The 22500-nt window shown below is 42.3% G+C and overlaps 1 protein-coding gene across 1 annotated transcript in view; it reads right to left on the bottom strand.

Annotated features, from left to right (window-relative positions):
* Positions 1–22491, bottom strand: part of LOC140944958 (fumarate hydratase, mitochondrial-like) — an 81570-nt gene extending 59079 nt beyond the window's left edge. The window contains exon 1 of the mRNA XM_073394064.1: positions 22488–22491. The gene's annotated coding sequence lies outside the window, so the exon portion shown is untranslated. The remainder of the gene's footprint in view (positions 1–22487) is intronic.
* Positions 22492–22500: the final 9 nt, after the last annotated feature.

Raw genomic sequence — 22500 nt, 5'->3', positions numbered from 1 at the left:
GACCTGTGTGGTAGTCATCTTCAGAGTCAAAGTGAGTTGTATCACGTCAGTTGATGGTATTATACTCTGGTTATTGATCTGATTGGTCAATTATGTCGCGATGTTATTGGTCGTCTGTCAGTTAAGCTGTGATGTTATTGGCTAAGAAGACTCGTAATTAGTAGTTGGTGCGTTTCGATCCGTCTATTGTCACAGTTAAACAGTCGTCTATTGTTAGTCAAGTTGTCAGTTCAGTCGTTCTCTCGCGGATAGTTTTGCCTGATCTCGTCAATAAGTCGTTTGTACGGCGCTGGTAATTAACTGTTGGCTACGATTCAGTGGCGTTTGTCCTAAGTTAGGAAACCAGCTTTCTAAAGTAAGACGTTGCTAAGACCTAGCTACCTACACGCAACCTATACCTTCTTGGTTACGTTACGTTGACGACACATTCACCGCCGTACACAAAGACGGAATCGACGATTTTCTCGAACACCTTAACAGACAGAACGCGGACATACAGTTCACCAAGGAGATCGAAGGAAATGGTAAGATACCTTTTCTAGACTGCTTGGTCACTCGCGACAACAACAAACTAAAAACGACTATTTACAGAAAACCGACACATACCGACCGATTACTAGAGCAGTATTCGGTACAATCCGACCTCTCACAAGGCTACTACTATCCGGACTAAGACGAGACGAGCGCAACAAGTTTGCGACTCAGCTGACAGCCTACAAGACGAGACTGATTATCTTAACAACGTTTTTAGAAAGGACAATTACAACACGGACTTTGTTAGAAGGAACACTCACAGTAACACTGATTCCAACACTCAGACCAACTCTGGCCCTGTTACGACAGCGACTATACCGTACTCAGAGGCACCTCTGAAACTATTGCACGTGTATTACAACCTTACAATATACGTGTTGCACACAAACCGATAACCACTTTACTGCGACTGCTTACTAATGTCAAGGACAAAGACAAACCGGAGGACAGACAGGGAGCAGTATACAAGATCAAATGCTGCGACTGCCAGGCTTCTTACATTGGTGAAACCGGCAGAAACCTAAGCACGCGACTGACCGAACACAAACGAGCGACGAGGAATGGTGACGTCAACAATCACATTAATGAGCACCATTTACAGACGAAACTTCTGAGATTGACTCTGCGACATGTTTAACGTATTCTACAGACTACTATCAACCTCTTACTTTAGAAAGCTGGTTTACTAACTTAGAACAAACGCCACTGAATCGTAGCCAACAGTTCCTTAGCGCCGTACAAAAGACTTGTTGACGAGATCAAGCAAAACTAACTACGGGAGAACGACGGAACTGACAACTTGACTAACAATAGACGACTGTTTAACTGTGGCAATAGACGGATCGAAACGCACCAATTACTGATTACGAGTCTTCATAGCCAATAACATCACAGCTTAACTGACAGACGACCAATAACATCGCAACATAATTGACCAATCAGATCAATAACCAGAGTATAATACCATCAACTGACGTGATACAACTCACTTTGACTCTGAAGATGACTACCGCACAGGTTGTCGAAACTTCAGTCACTGTCAACAACAACAGTCCTATTCTGGAGTACGTTCACCCGGACGATCAAACTCAACCTACTTTTGAAATGACTCCTGGGTTTAAACCTTTCACATATAAAAGATTGTCAATGATCAGTTAAACAAAAGGTTGTATGCGTTAAGAATAAACTCCTAATCGCAGCTTAGTAATACTAATTCTATGCGCTGGATTTCTAACTCCCTTAAGATATTCTTCTGAGGGTAATCTGATCTTTTTAAATTTCCTTGTTTGTATATTTTTCTCCAGAGGTATTCAAGCAACCTTGAAAATGAGTGAGTGTGAGTGAGTGAGTTTGTTCCCCAATAGGCTAAGTTGCATAGCTAGTTGTACTGGCTTTATATTGGCTCATTTTTCTTGATTTGGACGGTGGACAATTTGTCTCTTTCAAATTATCCAAATCAACCCATAATTGGACGGTTTTAAAAAATTAAATAATTATAGCTTTGCTGACAACATCGGATTAGCTACCATCTAATACATAATTAAAAAGAAATAAACTTAATATTAATCAATTGACCGTTTACAGTGTCAGCATACCCGTTAATTAAAACATTTAATAAAAAAAGACAAAAGTAAAAGAGAAAAAAGGAAAAGGAAAAGCAGTAGATAAGTGATGTTAATATACAAACAGGTGGATATCCATAATCGTTTGATAAGTGAACGGAGGCAAATAATTCTAAAACTTACACTTGATGAAGAAGCATTTGCTTTTGGGAAAATTGGTTATATTATCACAGCCTGAAAGAAAAGTGTATATTACCAGTAAAACAATTAACAAAATATTAAACAAAAACATTTCAATGTCGTTACTTGAAAGATATTCTAGTAGAGATCGAGGGAAGAGAGTAGGACAAGAGGGCTACTTGCAGAATGTGGATTTACTCGGGACAAGAATTGAGATAATTACTTTTAAGTGGTTGTCTTTTAAAGCAGTGATATTTTCCAGTATCACAGAAACCTAATTTCTGGACCTTATGATCATTATAATCATTCAGACAATTTTCTTCTGAAGTTTAATCGATTCAGAGGTCATTATTACGTTACTGCAGATAGTAGTTTCGTAACAATGGTCTGCTCATGCGCAATAGACGAAAAGCTCGTTTTACTGCTGAACATGCTTTCTTTATTCGCACTTTGCCCTTCTCCGTCGGTGGGTGGAGGCGGAATCATGAATCATGAATCATAGTTACAAAACATGTAAGAATCATGAATCTTCGTTTAAAAACTAGGGAATGATGAATCTTTGTACTTCGGCTGGGGAATAAATGAATAACGAGACTCAAAGGAAAGCTCAGCAAAATAAACATATAAATTAGTAGCGTTCGATCCATGGAATGAAGGATATGGCGTTTCCGAGAGTCCAATTTTCAAAAATTTTCGCGGGGGAGCATGCTCTGAGAACCCCCTAGCAGTAATTGGTGCATTCGGGGCTGACGGTCAGCTTGCTTTTCCAGTATCTTCTTCGGCCTGGCGCTTAATATTCATGCCAGTTACAAAAAAACCAGTATCTAGACAAAACGAATGATGATACCGAGCCTGTATGAAGGAGAAGTTTGAACGCCAAAGGAACTATACATATACAAAACGAAACTAAGTTGCCACTGAGAAAATCATTAAGTCAGTGGGTGTTCAAAAGTTTTCGTGAATCTTGAATCTGGAAAAAAAGTCTTGTAGGAATCATGAATCATTGAGGCAAAAACGAGCGGAATCATGACTATCAAGATTCAAATGATTCCGCTTCTACCACTGATTGTCTGTGGTGACAACAACGGCTCCGCATTTCTATAATTAATTTCAACTCAAAAGAGGCACGCCCATTAAATTAACTTGTTTTGCAAAATATCATCGGTGTTACGTTTCGCAGTCCAATAAACTATTCGTAGACCTATTATTAGCACGAATCTTCTGCATCAGCGAATGATTGACCAAACACTGAAAAACAATAGGGGATAGCTTAAACAGATCCCACTTACGACAAAAAATGTGTCACCCACAGAAGTCCACATTTGTATAAATACATGAGAACAAATGAATAAATAAATAAACAAGCCACCCTTATTTGGAACACGTAAAACCCTTATAATTAAAGTATTATCCCTAATGACTTTCTGTCTAGATGGAATTGGAACTTGAAGAAGGAGGAAAAATCCACAGTAACGCTTTACTGGACTCAGAAATGTCTTGAAGCACCAGCAGAGAAGAGGAAAACCAATGAATTAACCCACATTAGGATAGGAGGCAAGTGCTCTCACCACTACGCAATCTCTGTTAGCGAAAATTTAAGGTTAAATATAAAAAGGAAATTGTCCATTCTAGTTTCTAGGTGACATTAATGGTGACGCTACTCCTTGCCTGTGGCTAAAATCTCGAAAAATTTACCTGGAGAGTTGTATGCTATTGTTATTGGGTCACTGAAACTACACCCAATTTTGGAACGAACCTAGAGTAGAAAGAAAAGGTACCATGACATTCAACAATCACTACTTGGGACACCGGAGAAGAGCTCATCGATCTTAGCAATTCTACAAATTGTACAATGGAACAACAACTCACCTCGGATAGTTGCGACAGAACTCACTGAGTTAGATTGGAGTTAGGGGCGTAGCCAGCTTTTTTACTACAATCCTGGACAGTCCTTGGGACAGTACCGCAATATTCATATTTTTCTGTTATTTCTCGGTTCCCTCTTAAAACAGTGCAGCGTTTTCAAAATTTTCTTGCGGTTCTCCCTCCCCCCACCCTATACAAAGTTGAAACTCGGAAAAAAATTATGGATACACGCGTCCAACATTGTTTGTGGGGTGAGGGGAGGGGTTGGCCCTGTGTGAATTGGAAAACGCCCCCAAAACGCAAAAGCGTCCCAAGACTTTTTTTCCATGATTGTAGTTATAGGCCTGGCTGACTTTCATTTCCATAAATCCTGAAAATTTCACGTATGACTAGTACGCACTGAACTTACCAACACTTAGACCTCTTATGCATTTTAGCCCACCCCATGGACACATCATTTATTACAAACGGTAGAGTGATCGAGCCAATAATTTGTAGACCCGGGCATTTAGGTCTATGGGCTGGCTAGGTCCCTGCTGCAGTTTTATTTCGGCTATCAAACTTTTATTGTTCCTTTCTATCTTAGCGTTATGCAACTTGTGCGCTGATCTAATTATTCATTATAGTGAGCTATTTGCCTTTGGTTTTTCTGTAACCTTGCATTAATTATGCAATTAGGAAATATTTTCGAATATTAACCGTTGGATTTGTTAGAGAAAGATCATTGCACCTTGTTCTTGAAAAAGACAGTTATACACGCAAATTAACAAAGACATTTTATACTCACCGTTATCAAATGGTGTTTGCAGAAGATGAAATGCCATGAAATGTAAAATGAAATGGTAGTTTGATGTGGCTGCAAACAAATTAAAGTGGATATATATGAGAAATGAACCCTCTGATGGTACGTGTTTCTGTTTTGTCTTGAGGCTGACTTTTTGGCGACGGGATTTCAAGGTAAAAGTCTTCCTGAATATACTAACAATTGCAATATTTGGAAATGATATTTGCTGTCGTTTCTATGCATTACCTTAAAGAAAGCAAAAAAAATTCAACATCTAGCAATTATATTGGACTCGGCTTTTGCATTATAGTCGGATTCTTCATATTATACAAGAGCCGAATCCAACTATTAGTGTCCATTCAAATATTCCAGATTTAAAAGTATGCTTAAATTTCAACCAGTTGTTTCTTCCTTTATTTCCTGTTTCTCTACAAATTCAAAATGTAATAGGATTCTAGATTAGTCTTGCAAATACTTTGCAAATGGCAGGGGAAGTCATCGAGTGGTAAACACTGGGCTGCAAAGCTAGCCTGCGAACGGCAGACGTTTCTCCTCTCTCATCGCCGCTGAGGGAAGTTTCACAGCTATAAGTAATACTAAAATTATCCTATCAGCACAGCATCATAAGTTAAAATTACAAGTTAATAATAAAAGAAATCATCTAAATTTTTATTTAAAATTACGCAAGTTTCCCTCATTAAACTAATTTGTTCCTGATTACATTTCTCCAAGGCTACTTTAAATCTAGCTACTTCATCTTGAATTCTTGTTTCATTATTGAGGCCATTCCAAAGAATTGGACCTCTGAAAAACAGAGATTGCCTCCCAAATTCGGTAAACACTTTTCTCATCCTCATTACCAATGATCTCCTGCTTGAGTTCACCAGATCAAAATTAGGTGAAAGTCTGTGAGAGTATCTACCCTTTATGATTTTAAACATTTCGACACCTACGCCAATTTTGCATTTATACTGTTACAAACAATTAGTTGTCAAGTGTGAGTATGTACTACAACAAGTGCAATCACTCTCTTTGCTGCAGTTCACATACCAATAAATATTTTACTCCAATTACCAGCATTTACTTGTTATTTTCATTGCAGCGTCATCTCCTACCATTTCATCCACTCATTACGAATGACACACTTCACAAGTAATTATTAGTACACTTTTTATTAATATTGCTTCTGATAGGTCGCGGAAGAAAAGTCAAATTTCGCGGGAGTTTTTGGTGCAAACTTCACCAAAAAGCAATCGGTAAAAAACGGCCGATTTTGTGGTTATTTTCAAGGCAAATTTCGCTAGAAATCGATCGGTTTTACGCTGATAAGACCAGTATTTTTAACGTTTTTTTAACAGAGGTTATCATTTGCTCTTTCAACAATAATACGCTCCAGAAATGAACCAATGGCAAAGCCTTTCACATCATGGCTAGTGCCCAGTTTTCGCAACATAATCTACGCCTGGTAGTTTCGGGACGTTGTTTGCACGTTTCAATGACGGAGTTTCAAGATAAATTTGCAAGTTTTCGGCAAGTAGATAGCCCCTATAGCTGAAATAAGTTTCAAATATGTTATACAGACATGTATTTGGCAAGATTTCCAGTTTCGCGATGTTTTTCGTGTTTTTGTGAATTTCAACCATTTTCTTTTGACTATAATCTAACATGCATGTAGGTTGATCACGGGACCTATGAAACATTGGCTATCTTTCCTTAACAACACCAACCCCACTTAAAATCCTAGAAAATACTTTTTAACGACAGAGCACTGAGTTCAAATTTACCCTTACCAAGAGGAGATTTACTGCATCTCACCTTCCAATATTAGAGCCAGTGTTGAAACCTCTCCTCACCAGCGGCACAATTTAATCCAATTCTCCACTTTCCATCCCTGACAACTTATGGGCCTCCCCTCCCCGAGGGTCGCGTAATTCTGCGTTATACGTATTTCTAGTTTGTATGAGACGCTAGTCATTAAGGCATACCACCGGTCGTTCAGTACGGATATAAACATCCCCGAGTATCGTATCACCTGCGGTCAAATAACTTTTGCCTGCAGATAACATATGGAACTCATCAGTATTTAATTCACAAAACCAAGATTGAAGAGCTTGGGATCATGGATGTTATTGCCATAGTAACAAAGATAACCCCCTGGATCAATAATACATATTCAGGGAGATAGCCGAACAAACTCAGACTGTGTCTAAACCCTCAAGCATTATCCAACGCCCACCGCGTAGCATATTGCCTCTTGAATACGTGCGCCCGTTATTTTGGGATCCACCTCCGTCAGAGCTTAACTTTTGGTAATTTTTTCCCTTTTCTTGTCTTGTCTCTTACTTACTTTTTCTAGTTTGATGGTTGTTTTTCCTGTGCTCTATATATCTTTTGTTTTGTGTCGCAAGTTTTTTGGCGTCTTCTGGACACAAATAAATTACTTGGTCATCTGGCGATTGGTGGTTTTACGCTAATTGTATATTTGTTCTTGCAATTAGTGTCTTCCTGCCAAAAATTGTTTCTTTTTTTGTAGATTGGTGTCCTTTGGACTCTAATTTACCTTTTTGTGTTTTTTGTGCTTTCAATTGGTGTCTTCGACATTAATTGTTTTTTTTCTTACAGTTGGTGTCCTTCTGCCACCGATTGTTATATTTTCATTTTTGCTGTGTGGATTAGTGTCTTTCGACTCTAATCTTTTTTTTCTTTGTATTCTTTTAATCCCGGCTTTTTGCTTTTGCTCTTTGCCGTTTTTTGCTTTTCGCTTTCTCGCTTTTTGCCTTTTTGCTTTTTCGCTTTTGTTATCATGCGCCTACCAAAAACCATTAGTTTGCAAATCGACCGCAAGCTTTCTGACAAAACGAAAGACGAGATCATGACCGAAGTTCTTCGGATTTTCGCCGGCCTTGACGTCAAGGCTGTCCAGGTTGCGTACGAGGTCGTCCGTGTTACCTTCGCCTCTACGGAGCACTTTCGGGCGGCCAAATCGTTTTCGGGAAATCATCTTTTCGGTTTTTGGTGCTCTATCTTGGGGGGCGGCCCCCTATTACGCACGGGCACGTTTTTGATTTTCCTTTCGAGGAAAATAAGAGATCTTTTGAGGTTGCTTTCGAGGCCTATGGTGCAGTTAAGTCTGTCAAATAGCAGACTTTTCTTTCCAACCAAAACATCTTTAATGGTACCAGGCTTGTCGATGTTGCCTTATCTGAGGTATTACCCCGCTTTCTGATGGTGGACGGGTATTTGTGTCGTTTGTGGTATCTTGGTCAAACCCTTGTTTGCAATCTTTGTGCCGTTCAGGGCCACAGATCGGGAAACTGCCCCAACAAGGACAAGTGCAGAAAGTGTGGGAAAACCGGGCACTTTGCTCGGAATTGAACTTTTGACGGGTCAGTGGGAGACGCTGCGGATTTTCCGCACCTGGCCTTATCTTCCCAGTCTGCGGAGGCCAGTGTCTCTCGTGATTCTTCTGACTCTCAGCTTCTTAAGGAGAACGATCTCGATCTACTGCAGAGTCAGTCGATTCTGCAGGACTCATTCCCTCTTAGTGGTGATTCTTCTGAGGCAGAGTTCAACCGAAGGGCCTCTAAAGGAGCCGGGAAAGTCGAGGGTTCATCTGCGAAAAGGAGTAATTCTGCTCCAAACCCTACTTTCTGTATTTGTTTTGCCAACAGCCGAGAGTTTAACTCTCTTGTTGCCAATTCTGCTGAATTAGAAGGTATTACTAGTAAAGGAAATAATTAAAGTACTGCAGTACGTAAAATTAGTATCGAGCGATTAAAGGTTATGAATGATAATACTGGTGCAAATAGTACTGAAAGATCGAATGAAGCTATTAATAATACTAGTGCAAATAGTACTGAAAGAGTAAATAAAGTTATTAAAAATAGTAGCACTGAAAGATCAAATGAATTCAATGATATTACTGTTAATGAAAGTACTGAAAGTAGTGGAGGCTTGAATGAGGTTAATGCTATCAACCCCAATGTTGCGGTTGTTGAAAATGTTGCTGAAATGGAGTCTGTTGATGTAATGGCTGGTGCTGGTGCGGCCACTAGTGGACAGCCTTTAATTGAGGTCATCGATGAGGGTCAGGTTGACCTCAATTCTGATGGAATAGAGTCTTTTGAGGACTGTTCTTCCTCTTCATCACTCACCCCTATCTTCTCCGACTATCTTCTCCGACTCATGTTACTCAAATGCTGCTGAGGCCACTTCATGGTTCTCCTCTTCTGGTTTTCTCACTGTTACGGCCCCTGGAACTGCTTACTCTCGTTGCCACAACCAGTTGCAAAAATGATGAGACACTCCCACGGAAAAACGACCTTTCTTGCTTCAAATCGCTCCTGGTCACAGGTCGGTAAAATATAATACTGAACTCCCTCCTCCCTCCCATTCAAAGTTGTTCCTCCAAGTTTTGAGTATGGTCTTGTATTGCTAGCAACTTTGATAAGGGGTGGAGGGGGGATCACAAGCACAAGATCATGGACAGGCCATTTATGCCAAAATACGGTACAGTGTCTCAAGTACTTTTGCAACTGGTTGTCTCATTTAAGGTTTACTTCAACAAGCGATTTCCAGGTCTTAAATTCCCAAAACGAAGACTATAGCGACATAAATAAATAGAATGACACTTTATGTTGCTTTTCCCAGCCGATACATCATTGTCATTGATAGCAGACTGCCTAAAAAAGCGCTTAAGAATGTAGTGACTTAAAATATAATATAAAGGTAAAAATATAATATAAAATATAATATATAGGTAAAATATAATACTGAACTCCCTCCTCCCTCCCATTCAAAGTTGTTCCTCCAAGTTTTGAGTATGGTCTTGTATTGCTAGCAACTTTGATAAGGGGTGGAGGGGGGATCACAAGCACAAGATCATGGACAGGCCATTTATGCCAAAATACGGTACAGTGTCTCAAGTACTTTTGCAACTGGTTGCAGGTCCCTCTGTACCGCCCAGCTTTTCGTTTGTCAACTCCTGGGTTGAACTTGAAGGACGTTTTCTGATGGCCGAATTCAGTAGTAGGGTTCCCGTCTCAGGATTGCATCTGTCTATGCACCTAACCGGAACCCCGAGCGCGACGAACTCTTTACCGCACGCTTGGACTTTGCTAATCCATCTGTTCCGACGATACTATGTGGTGACGTAATAGGCTGTTTTTGACAGAGCCAAAGATCGTCGGGACTCTGATCCTGCTGTCACCGTCCGTGAGAGCTTTGTCTCACTGGAGTTACTTTTCCGGGAGTTCTGTGTTTTGGGTTGTTGACGCCATCGCCATCCCGATATTCACGCTTACACCTGACTGAAGCCCGATGGTTCCTTGTCCCCCCGCATCGATTTTATTGGCTTCCCTTCAACCTGGGTTCGTCTTGTGTCTTCCTGTTCTATTGTTCCATGTCCTTTCTCTGATCACGATGCCGTTTTTTTCGGCTTTTCTATCCCTGAATCTTTTCCTCGTGGCCCTGGCAGATGTAAACTGAATGTATCCATCCTCAGGGACCTTGTCTTTTTTCAAACTGTTAGCGACTTCTGGCCTAGATGGAGGTCGCGTAAGCCCTCTTTTTCATTTCTTCAGAATTGGTGGGACGGAGGCAAGGAGCATCTCAAAAGTCTTGCGGTCCGCCATTGTAGTGGTGCTCATAATAAACGTTCTCTGTTGCGCTCTGTCCTTTCTGCCCTTGTTTGTCATCTGAAGGGTAGAATCGATGATGGTATTTTTTCCCTTATGCCGGTATATGAGCGGGTTCTTGCTCAACTTGCGTCTTTCGATCTGACTGAGGCTGAGGGAGCGCGGGTTCGCTCCCGTGTCAAGTGGGCTGAGGAGGGTGAAACCTCCTCTAGTTTCTTCTTAAGGTTGGAAAAAAAGCGAGGAACTGATAGTTGGATTCCGCAATGCGTGTTTCCAATGGAGTGGTTGTAACGGATGTTGAGGGTTTTTGCGAGTCCTGGGCTTGTTTTTACCAGTACCTTTTCACGACCTGCCCTGTCGATCTTGGGGTCCAGACTGTCTCACTTTATCTCTTTCTGTTGATGATGGCGCTTCTTGTGACGGTCCAATCTCGCCTAATGAGGCTCATGCTGCTCTCCTTGGCATGCCTAAGAGCAAGTCTCCAGGCTCTCATGGTTTGCCAATGGAATTTTATGTTGCTTTCTGGGATTTGCTTGGTTGGGATCTTGTTAATGTTTTCAATTCTTCTCTGGAGGCTGGCCTCTTGCCTTTCTCTCAGCATGAGGCGCTCATTGCCCTTAATTTTCAAGAAAGGTGATCACCTAGACCATAAGAACTGCCGACCCATTAGCCCTCTTAATGTTGATTACAAGCTCTGTGCTCGTGTTCTGGCTGGCCGTCTCTTGAAAGTTATTGCTACGGTTGTCTCTCCTGATCAGACTTGTGGTGTACCGGGTCGCTGTATCGGCGAGAACGGGGCCTTTTTACGGGATGTAGCTGAACGGGCAAATAAGTACAACCCGCCAGTAGCTCCCTTATTCTGGATCAGGAGAAGCCTTTCGACCGTGTTGACTGGCCTTTCTTTTTCGCCACCCTAGCTAAAATGGACTCTCGTGACAACTTTATCCGTTGGGTCAGGCTTTTTTACACTGACGTTCGCAGCTCCGTAATTGTCATTGGTTACACCTCTAGATATCGCCCTTTCAATTAAGCCTTCCCGTCGGATGTGTCAAGACTGTCCCTGGTCCCCCCTTCTGTATGTTCTCTCCATGGAAGTGCTGGCTGCTAACGTCTGCTGTCATCCTGATATTACTGGTGTGCGCCTCACTGGTCTTTCTTCTCCCCTCCCTGTACTGTCCTTGTATGCTGATGACACGTCCGCCGTTTTGTGCCGTTTCGAACAAGGCACTGGTGCCAAGCTTAATCTTGGTAAATGTGAGGGTGTTTAGGTGGGTTCGTGGCGTGGCCGTTTAGATGCACCCGTTCCCATCAAATGGACCACTGCCTTTATAAAGGTTTTGGGTGTTTATCTTGATAATGTCAACCTGGAGGAGGAAAACTGGCAGCCTGGAATTAACGCCGTCGAGAAATGTCTAAATTCTTGGCGTAGCCGATCTCTGTCGTACTCTGGCAAAGCGCTAATTGTCAATGCTCTGGCTCTCTCTAGAGTGTGGTACATAGCGTCCCTTATTTCTATGCCTGATTGGGTTGCATCCGGGCTCAATACTCTTGTCTTTTGTTTCTTCTGGAGGGGCAAACGTGACTTTGTTGCCAGAGATGTAGTTTACCATTCTACTCTTCAGGGAGGTTTTGGCGTTGTGTCCGTCCGTTACAAGGTTCATGCACTTTTGGCTCAGTGGGTCCGTCGTTATGCTACTGCCCCGAATGTGTGGGCCCACATGATGTTCTTTTGGCTTTTTGGCCGTTTTGGGGTTGACCCCCAAAACTGTGCTTGCTACCCCATCTCTTTTCCTCTTGGTAGCTTCGGGCCTTCCAGCTTTTTATCTTGCGCTTTTGCGTACTTGGACTTCCCTTCACGGCTCCTTGCCTCAGGCTGGCCTGATTGTTGGTTCTGCCGACAGTTGGTTACTCAGGCCGACTCCTTGAACTGCAAATCCTGCTATCAGCTTCTCTTGTCTTTGAATCCTGCGCAACCCCACTGCATGGTAAAGTTTCGCTCAAATTATGGAGACTTAGACTGTGATTCTACCTGGAAGACCTTGTTTTTCATGCCTCTCGACAGGAAACCCATTGATCTCTGTTAGAAAGTTGCCCGCGGCGTGTCGCTTCTGATTGTCTCTGTGGTCATTCTGATGAGACTCTGGAGCATTTGTTCTTCCACTGTCCCCTGGCCCAAAGTGATCTGGATTGAATTCAGTCACTACTCTTTCTGTTCTCTCCTCTGGCACCAGCTATTACCGTGCGTCATGTTCTTTTTCGGTTTCAGTAGTGATGAGCTGTTGAGTGTTCCTCGTGTCTTCTGTTATCTTCTGTCCTAAATTAAGTTTTTTGTCTGGTGTCAAAGGAATGAATAACGTTTTCGATCCAAACCTGCAAGTGCCATGGGTCTGATAGCTAGCATCAAGGGTCGCCTGTCCCTCTATTTACCTCTGCTTTTTAAACGTTTTCGGTCTCGAAGCAGGCGCCGTTTTTTCCAACGCCATTGAGGAGCTAATGGTCGTATCGGTAAGGTCGTTGGTGACTCTTTTCATTTCTGTCTTTCTTAGTGTGGTTCGAGTTTGTCTCCCTAGGTCGCCTTTGCTGGCGGTACTGTAGTCTCTTTGGCTCTGAGTCTTTTGCTTGAGTGTGTGTGTCTTCCCTCTCTTTGCTCCCCCTCGGTCGCCTTCGTTGGCTGTATGACGGTTTTCTTGGGCTCTGAGTTGGCTTTGCTTGAGTGTGCGTGTCTCCCTTCTCGCTGCTCTCCTCGGTCGCCTTTGTTGGTTGCACTTTTCTTCTCTTGAGATAGGTTTGAAAGTGGCGTCCCTGGTCGGTTCATTGGGGAGAACGTCTCTTATCTGCCTGATGTCGCTGACTATGCTTCCCAGGCGGGAGTCCCATGGGCCATCTTATCTGTGTGTCAGGAAAAAGCTTTTGACCGCGTGGACTGGGATTTCATGTGGGACACTTTGTCCACGATGGGTTTTGGTCCCTCTTTCATCAGCTGCATCGATCTTTTTTATAGGGACTCGCAGAGTGCAGTTAATGTTAATGGTCACATTTCTTTCTATTATTCTTTGTTAAGTGGGGTTCGTCAAGGCTGTCCTTTGTCGCCCCTTCTCTACGTTATGGTGGCTCAAGTCTTAGCCTGTAACATTTGTTGCCATCCGGACATTTCCGGGCTGCCCTTACTGGCTGTTCAGTGTCTTTGCCTCCTCTTTCGCAGTATGCTGATGATACCTCGGTACTGGTTACGTTTAATGCTGCCATTACTGCGACCTTCGACGTATATGATCTTTATGAGCGGGGTTCTGGGGCGAAATTGAATCTGTGGAAGTGTAATGGTCTATGGCTCGGCTCTTGGAACGGTCGGACATATGCGCCTGTGGTCATTGAGTGGAGTTCCGTTAAATTTTATTTTCTTGGAGTTTTTCTGGGCCGGTTTGCCACTGAGGAGGATAATTGGCGCCCAAGTATAAGTGCCGACCAAAATGTGTTGTCGTCGTGGCGTCAGCGATCTCTGTCTTTTCGTGGGAAGGCCCTTGTGATCAATGCTTTGGCCCTTTCGAGAATCTGGTATGTAGCGTTGGTGGTTCACATGCCTTCTTGGGTTCTGCGTGAACTGGACGGCTCGGTGTTCCAGTTTTTTTTAATGGTAGGCCGGATCTTGTTACCCGTGAAGTCATTGCCCAACCACCCCCGTGTGGTGGCTTTTCTGTCGTTGATGTTCAGCTAAAGGTATGGGCCCTGTTTGTTGTAATGGGTGAGGCGTCTCTCACTATCTCCATCTACGTGGGTCTCTTTTTTCTCTTTCTGGTGCAATCAAGGTTTTGGTGCTTCTCCTGTCCAGATACTGTCCAATCCGCTTCGGTTTCCTGGTGCTGGTGGGTTGCCCGGTTTTTATTCAACCCTCTTGACTGCTTGGAGATCCGCCGGAGGTGCCTTCTTGTCTAATCGTGGCTCGCTTTGTGTGGGTAGTGGATTGACGGTAGTGTCAGTGGCCTCGTTATCTACCAAGTCTGCCTATCTTATTCTTTTGTCGGGTCGTTTGGCCACTCCCCCCTTGTGTCGTGGAGTTTTTAAATTCTTTGGTTCTCTGTAGTGGTCTGCCACCTGGCGTCAGTTGTTTTTCTTTGACATGGACCGTCAGGTCATCGACCTGTCTTGGAGGGTGGCACGTGGAGTGTTGTACACGGCTGAGCGTTTGTCATCCTTTGTCCATTCTTACGGCCTGCTTCTGTGGTCACCCGTTGGAGACCTTAGACCACTTGTTTTCTCATGTCCTTTAGCTTAAAGCGTGCTTTCCTGGTTGTCCTCTCTGCTCTTTCTTTTTTCGCCGTCATTTTGGGCCTATCCTTCTCCGTCATGTTCGTTTTGGCTTCTCTGAAGATGTGCTTCTGTGTGTCCGTCGTTTCTTTTTCTATGCTCTTAATGTCTGCAAATTCTCCTTCTGGGTCGCCTGGAACGATTTCCGGTTTCGTGACGTGCAACCGGGTGCCTTTGCTGTCTTGGCGCGGATGAAATCTCGTCTTTGTTTCCATTTGCCTTTGTTTTTCCGCCTTTTCAACTCTTCTCGCCGTAAGAGGTATTTTGCTAGACAGTGGTGTACCAATGAAGTTGTTGGCTCGGTCCGTGATGGTCGTTTGGTTTTATCGATCTAGTTTTTATTGTTTTGGCCGTTCTAGTTTTTTCTATTCCAATCTTAATTTGGTTTTCCTTTTTGTTTGCTTCTTGGTTTTTGGCTCTCTTCTTTGCTGCCTGACCCTTTTGTTCCATCAGATAGCGCGCCATCAGTCTAGTGGTGAGTGACCCGGTTGTTTGTGCGCTGTAGTTAGCTTTAGTTAGTCGTAGTTAGTTTGTTCCTCCGGCGTTTTTTAACTTGTCATTTTGTGCCGTCTAGCTTTGTCATTGTTTTGTTTTGTAATGTGTCTGTGTAAGGGGAGGCGTGGTTCGTTCCCAAGGCGAAGTTAGCGTGCCTTGTGCATCCTCCCTTGGGCAAGTCTGTTAAGTCTGTGAATGGTGGCTCAGCATTGCACTCGGCTGGTCTAAAACAAAAAACACGGGGTTTCCCCGTCACTGACCGACGGCTATGCCATACTGATGAGCCCCAGTAAGGGTAGCCTGAAATCACACCCTCTCCCTAATATCCCTTTATGTCTCTCACGGGAAGAGTTTTTTTTTCCTCTCGCCTCGTTCGCTCTTAAAAAAAAAAACGCCTGATCGCAGGTTACAGTAACGGGCGAAACAGCTGTCCATGGCTGCCACTGCTCGTGTGATATGGCTGTGCGCATGCTTGACGTAAAGGCCAGGCCGTGGGTTAGTGTGAGTGTGCCCCCGCTGTAATTTACTGGTAACTCGTGATCCACCTTCCCCGAGCATGTCGTGGTAGAACTGTTCTGCGGTTCCCAGCGAACAGCTCCCACATGTGTTGTGTGGAGGTGGCGCTTGATAGACCGCTTAGCACACACCTCGGGTTTTTAGAGACGCCGGTTTTCTCCGTTTATTAACCCAACTACTTCCACGCTGGTGGGCCCCAATAAGGGCAAAACAGCTGTCTGTGGCTGTCACTGCCCGCGTGATATGGCTGCGCGCATGCGTGAGGTACTGGCCCTGCCGTGGGTTGGTGTATGTATGCCCGCATGTATGTATGTATGTATGTATGTATGTATGTATGTATGTATGGATGTATGTATGTATGTATGTATCCAATCGAATTAAGTTAGATCTATTTTTCATCAATTACTGTATTTCATGACATTTCTAAACAAATTCAACAGCGCGCGCTTATAGGTAAGTCTTTGCTCGTTGGCACATAGCGATAGCTATTTAACAATTATTCCTCGAGCCCGAATGGGCTCTGAGTCAATAGCCCAAGAGGCCGAAGGCCGAGTGGGCTATTGACTCAGAGGCCATGAGGGCGAGAGGAATAATTGTTTTAGTAAAATCCAAGTAGCTGGTCAAAAATATCGAGAATAAAAAAAAATTTTAGCTAGTTAAAGCTAGACTTCAATTCTTTCTTGCCGCCAAATAGCCCGCACTTTTCGCTACTAGTGGGCTATAACATATAGTAGCTCAACCAATCAGAACGCAGCATTGATAATAGACCACTTGTTGGATTTTACTAAAACTAGTTAGTTATTAAAATTACTTTCTTTGAGCCACATCTCAGTTCTGGTAAGAACTGAAAACTTGTGATTTATATTGGCTAGTAAGTAGCAATAATTGACTAAAAGAACAGAAACTCGAACAATTTTGCATCTTGAACTTCATGACAACCAGATTAGTGATGTAAAAATTGATTGACGTCATTAGTATTGCAGACGTCTCGTCCCCAAAACGTCCCTTGCGGCGAGGAGAGAAGGTTGTCTTCGCAGGCTATTTTCCTGTCGATATTCTGTTTAACTGGCGATTTGTATTGTTAGCGGGAAACTTCTTCCAATGCTCTATGAAGAATATCTGCAGGACTAAATAACCCTTTATATCCTGAATTTGCCGAGTGAGACAAATAAAAACGTGAATTTTCTATCGATCGCCAAAAGCATCTTTAAGTTTGCTTTTTTAAATATGAATTTGTTTTTGAACGAATAATGAAACAGTGATTGAATTCGACTTTCGTGGGCTCAGGTCAAGTTTAGGCCCATTTATAAGTTATTAATTGGTAATTATGTTTACCTCCGCGTACTGTGTTTTTTTCGTTTCTCTTTTAATCTGAAAATTCGTACTGTTGTTGACTTAGAACGTGAGCTTTTCACAGTTTGGTTTTGTTGCTCTTTAAAAAAATTTTCAACTTCTGTGTACTTACCGCAAAATGTCCCCCCAAGCCGCCTAAATAGGGGAGGTAGGCGCATCTGCTGACATCCACTCTCCAATCAACGTAAAATCTTTCAATGGGATGGATATTTTCTAGAATCACCACGTTGACGAAATGACTTAGTTACTTGACACATTCTTAGTGATACTTGATACACTAATAATATTAGAGCCCTTCTTTCATATTGTTTATTAGTATTTACCAAATCAGTGAATAGCAGTTTTCGCGCGCGTTTTTATTAGCTCCCGTAATGACTCGGAATATCCTTGGCTATTCACTGTTTTGCGACCGGAGCCAAGATGGCGTCTCGTTTCGAGACATTTTCGGAAGACGAAATTTGAGCGATAAATGAAGGAGTCGTACAAACATACCGAAAAAAAGGTGAACTTTGGTTTGTCGGTGTTTACTGGTAGGAGAAAATTATTTTCATGCTGAATTTACAGCAAAATCGTAAAAAAGCATTTGACAAAATCCCTGAAATGTTTGTAAATTGTAAACAAAGTTACGTTTTTAGTTTACAAAAAGTTATTTTTCTCATTTTCATCCAACTGATTTGGCAAATACTAAAACAACTATCCCCCTATGGGTCGGTGAACAGCGCTAGATATATAACAATTATTCAACGAAGTGGAGGTGAGGTGGCTAGTAATGGAAAATTCACCGACTAGCCACTGACACTGAGGTGAACAATTGTTTTAGTATATACTAAAACACTATCCACTGTTTTAGTATATACTATATATATATATCCACCATTATTCACCTCCCCTTCGGGGGATAGCTGTATACTCTTTTAAAATACGCACCTTTTGGGGTAATCAAAGAAATCGTCACTTTTGTATTAAAAAAGCGACTTCCTCGTTTTGGATCATACTCTATCCTGTCTACAGTCAGATTTTTGACCATTTCAGGCTTTACAAGATCTAAAATAAAATATAATAGATGCATATAGTTGGTTAAAAAAAAAAACAGGTGAAAACGTAACGATCGTAATGCAGGTGATAAAAAATTACCATTATGACGGTCAATTTGAAAATTCTTTACATATAAAATGAAGGAAACATAATATTAATATAGGTTTTTGATTGCTGCGGGTGTAGCGAGACCGGAGCAGACATATTTCACTCAGATGCTAGTTTAAATCTCGCCAGAAGTTAGTAGGAAAGTTTGCCTCGCTTTGGTACACTCACTTCAACTTCACAGCTGACCATTGCAACTGTAGCCAGACCATTTGCTATACTCGATTCGCAACCACGCGATTCTCTCTGGATTTGTGAAGTATTTGGAAGGACTTGTATTAATGGTTTTTCTTATTTATTTGCTACTTTGTCGCTAACAGGGATTGTGGGATGTTTGAAAGGCCTCGGTGCGCTTATAGATGCCTATGATTAAAAAAAACCAATGCATTAGGAGCGAGAACTATATTTTAGTTAACTGAATTTGCAAATTGCAATTTAGCATCAGTACAAAATAAGTTTAATTTAATGAGTTTAATTACCAATTGGTTTAAAAGGGGACTTACTAGTTTGCACCGTCTGCTGCCCAGCGCTTATAGAGGAATTTTCCGTAAGGACAGACACTTTGAACTTGAGTAATACTGGCCTGTGGTCAGAACGACGAACTCTAAGTGGTATCTCCGATGAGATGTAAGTACAAAGTTGCGGGACGGAAATTGTTGCTTCTGGCTTAACAAACACCTATGAAATACGACAAGTAAAGAGTGAAAAAACAACGTAAATGTGTATCTTCTAGATCAAAGTAAAGAAAAATTAAAAGCTTTATTCATTTTACCTCTTTCATATTTATAGGAAAATACTTTGATCCGTCTTTAGTCAACTCTATTTTCATCATATAAACAGGGCTGCCATTCCTGTTCTTTACAGCCTCCCACTGCAGGGAGATGGAGGTGAAACTTCTGTTTGTAACAGATAGATTCACTGGGGGTGGCAGCAAGGAACCATCTCCAGTTATTGTAGAAGACAAAGCTTTTACTTTGGTTAAAAACTTGCAGCTATCCAGACAGCTACTCGAGGTTTTCTGTAATAGAAAACGAACTCGAATTGAACACAGTCATTTTCCAGTTAGTAAAGTTAAAGAGAGAGAGAGAGAGAGAGAGAGAGAGAGAGAGAGAGAGAGAGAGAGAGAGAGAGAGAGAGAGAGAGAGAGAGAGAGAGAGAGAGAGAGAGGGGAGCATTGATGAACACAACTGCAAATAATTCCAGATGAGTCAACACTTACACAGGTTCGCTTGCAGGCTGTTTCATTAGGATAAGACGATCCGCATGGACCTAGACACTATAACAGAAGAGTTAAAACAAATATCAAGGCCTAGGATAGAAAAATTAACATTTAAATTCTTTGCAAATCATTTACGAAGCACTCTGTCTGGGTTTATGCCTTTTATACATGTACTTTTTTGCACTTTCTCCCAATTCATTAGACTGAGGTGTGTTAATATTTTAAAGAGTCTTTAAACTTTACAATTACTGAATGAAAATAATGGTACTTACTTCCTTACAGTTAGATGTTTGACAGGGGATCCCAGTCTCATTTGTCGCTGAATTCTGTAAACATAAAATCTAGACGCTTATCAAACATACCAAGGACTCAAAAGTAGGTTGCCGGTCACTAAACGCGACGAAATTGCAGTCACAGGTAATACATACATCTGGGAGTGGAATTTCTGTCCACTCATGCGAAAATTTACGGGAGCACGCATGCGCACTATGGAAAGATATATGCCTACATTATATTCATATTCGTACACATGTAGGAGTAGAATTTCTGTCCACTCATGCACATTGAAACATCTTGTCAAAAAAAGTACCCAAAACGTTTTTCTACAAAGTCGCGAACTTGCTAGCCTCCCAGGCAGGCGTTTTTAGGGGAGCTCGTCTTTCATCCCTCCCGACAAACGCCTGCTCAACCGAAGATAACATTCCTTTCCCAAGCTTAGCCAATCACCTTGTACTTTCTAAATTCTGGAAAGCTGACCTTGACCGCGGGGTGATCTAATAATTACTCGATCTGCATGAAACACTGAGAAAGCTTTCTGACCTTTAATAAATGTTAGATTCAGAGCGGCAAAACCAAGATTTAGTCAAATTTTTGAATACTCCATGCATCACATATTCTTGGCGAAGGAAAGAAAAGAAGGAAAACTGTAACTCTAGGGTCACGTTTAAGTCGTTTTAGTCGTGTTTAGCCTGTCAACACTCTATTTCAAAACTGTTGATTGGTCACTTACCACGCAAACAAAACAATGGGAAAGGAATATTGTTTTCAGTTGAGCAGGCGTTTGTGGGGAGGGATGAAAAACGAGCTCCCCTAAAACCGCCTCCGTGGGAGGCTACGAACTTGCAAGAGTAAGATTGGATAGTATGCATGTGCCTTTCAACGTCTTGCCAAAACTCGTACCAAAGACCTTTTTTCTACAAAGTCGATAGCGTGTGGGGTTGAGCATGTATTGTCAACCTTCCCCTGCATTCGAGAGATAAACAATTGTCACACAAGCACCCAGAGTCTATAAAAGCCACCGACTCTCGACCAACTACAAAGTTCACTCCACACTCAACGGACGACGAGCTACTCACAACGCTGTTTACTCGGTGTTGCTCTGAGCTGCTCTTTCATAACTTAGAGTTGCTCTGATTTAGCTGCAAAGGGGCTCGCAAACTACTCCGAGTGGCTCTAAGTATACCGTATTCATTTGAATAAGCACCCAAACTCGAGTAAGCACCCCCCCCCCCCGCCCCAAATGGTGAAAAATTAATGGGCGCTCAGCCTCGAATAAGCGCTTACGTCGAAAAAGCTTCCAATCTCAAGGTCCAAAATAAATAAGCACCCTGTGCGGTTAATCGAGTAGATACCGTAAGCAGTTAGTTCGTCGATGTGTTGCCCGCACAACTCTATTGACTCACGGCAATGTTGCTTATTCGCTGACCAAAATGCCCTGCAACATTGAACAGATGAGAGATCGTACGGTGTGGCCGCTTGTACAAAAAACTTAGTACAATAAAAGTTGCTCACCTTTGTCAAGCAGTTTGCATAGCACCTGGCTTTGATCACAGTGGCAATGTTTGGACTTCCACTGACTGAGTGACATCCAGTAAAAATCCAGATAAATAAAAATACTTTGTGCAAAAAAAGTATGTCGACCAAGTGAGAATGTGTGAGAAGCCACATGTTTGCACCAGCTCGTCCAGTTTTCCTTTTTAACAAAGAGGATAAAAATGATAATCAACATAAACATGTTTCCAAACCGACATTGCGGAAGGTAATGGGTTAGTTCTTAACAGACATACTAGAGGTTCGCAGAAGCCTCTTGGTGCCTAAGGAGGCTGGTGAGAGGTAAGCCTCTGGAAAGAAAATGGTGTTTTTTTTTCATTTCTTCATTTAACCGAAGAGCAGGCAGGAAAAAAAAAAACGTATGTTAGAACTGACTGATCGTGACGTGTTATGCTGCTCTTCTGTCGGATGGGACATAACAACAACAACAACAACAAGCTTTATTTCACACCAACGCGTCAAGTTGTCCTCAGACTGCTTCTCTGCGTGGGGTCCACTCCGCTCCGGAGTTCCTCAAGGGACCAAGCTCGGCCTTTGGCTTTTCTTACTCATGATCAATGATCTCAAGATTGACGCTCTCACGTGGAGGTATGTGGACGATACAACAATCTCCCAAACCATACCTCGCGGCTCCCTGGGTGATGTGCAACACGCTGTTACTGCCGTGGAAGACTGGTCTCGGTCCCAGCGGATGCAGCTAAATGCCGACAAGTGCAAGGAGATGGTTATCGACTTTAAAAAGATCTCTCATAACTTCTCCGCTCTCGAGGTAGACGAAAAGGAGCTTCCTGTCACCGACTGTGCGAAGATGCGACTGTTGCAAATGTTGTGCCTATATTCAAATCTGGCAAAAATAACTTGGCAGATAACTACCGTCCAATTTCATTGACTAGCGTCATTGTGAAAACGTTAGAGCGCTTGATCCACAAGCACATTATGAAGTATCGGACTGACTTCCAACTGCTTAACGACAATCAGCATGGATTTAGACCATCAAGATCTTGTATTACCCAGCTACTGAAATCAGTACATGAGTGGTTTCAGGCCTTTGATAAACTTGGATCAGTTGATGCAGTGTTTTTG

Source organism: Porites lutea, chromosome 7 (genome assembly GCF_958299795.1).
Source record: "Porites lutea chromosome 7, jaPorLute2.1, whole genome shotgun sequence".
Lineage (NCBI taxonomy): Eukaryota > Metazoa > Cnidaria > Anthozoa > Scleractinia > Poritidae > Porites > Porites lutea.
Note: the sequence above shows the minus strand (reverse complement) of the source record. Positions and strands in the feature narration are given on the sequence as shown.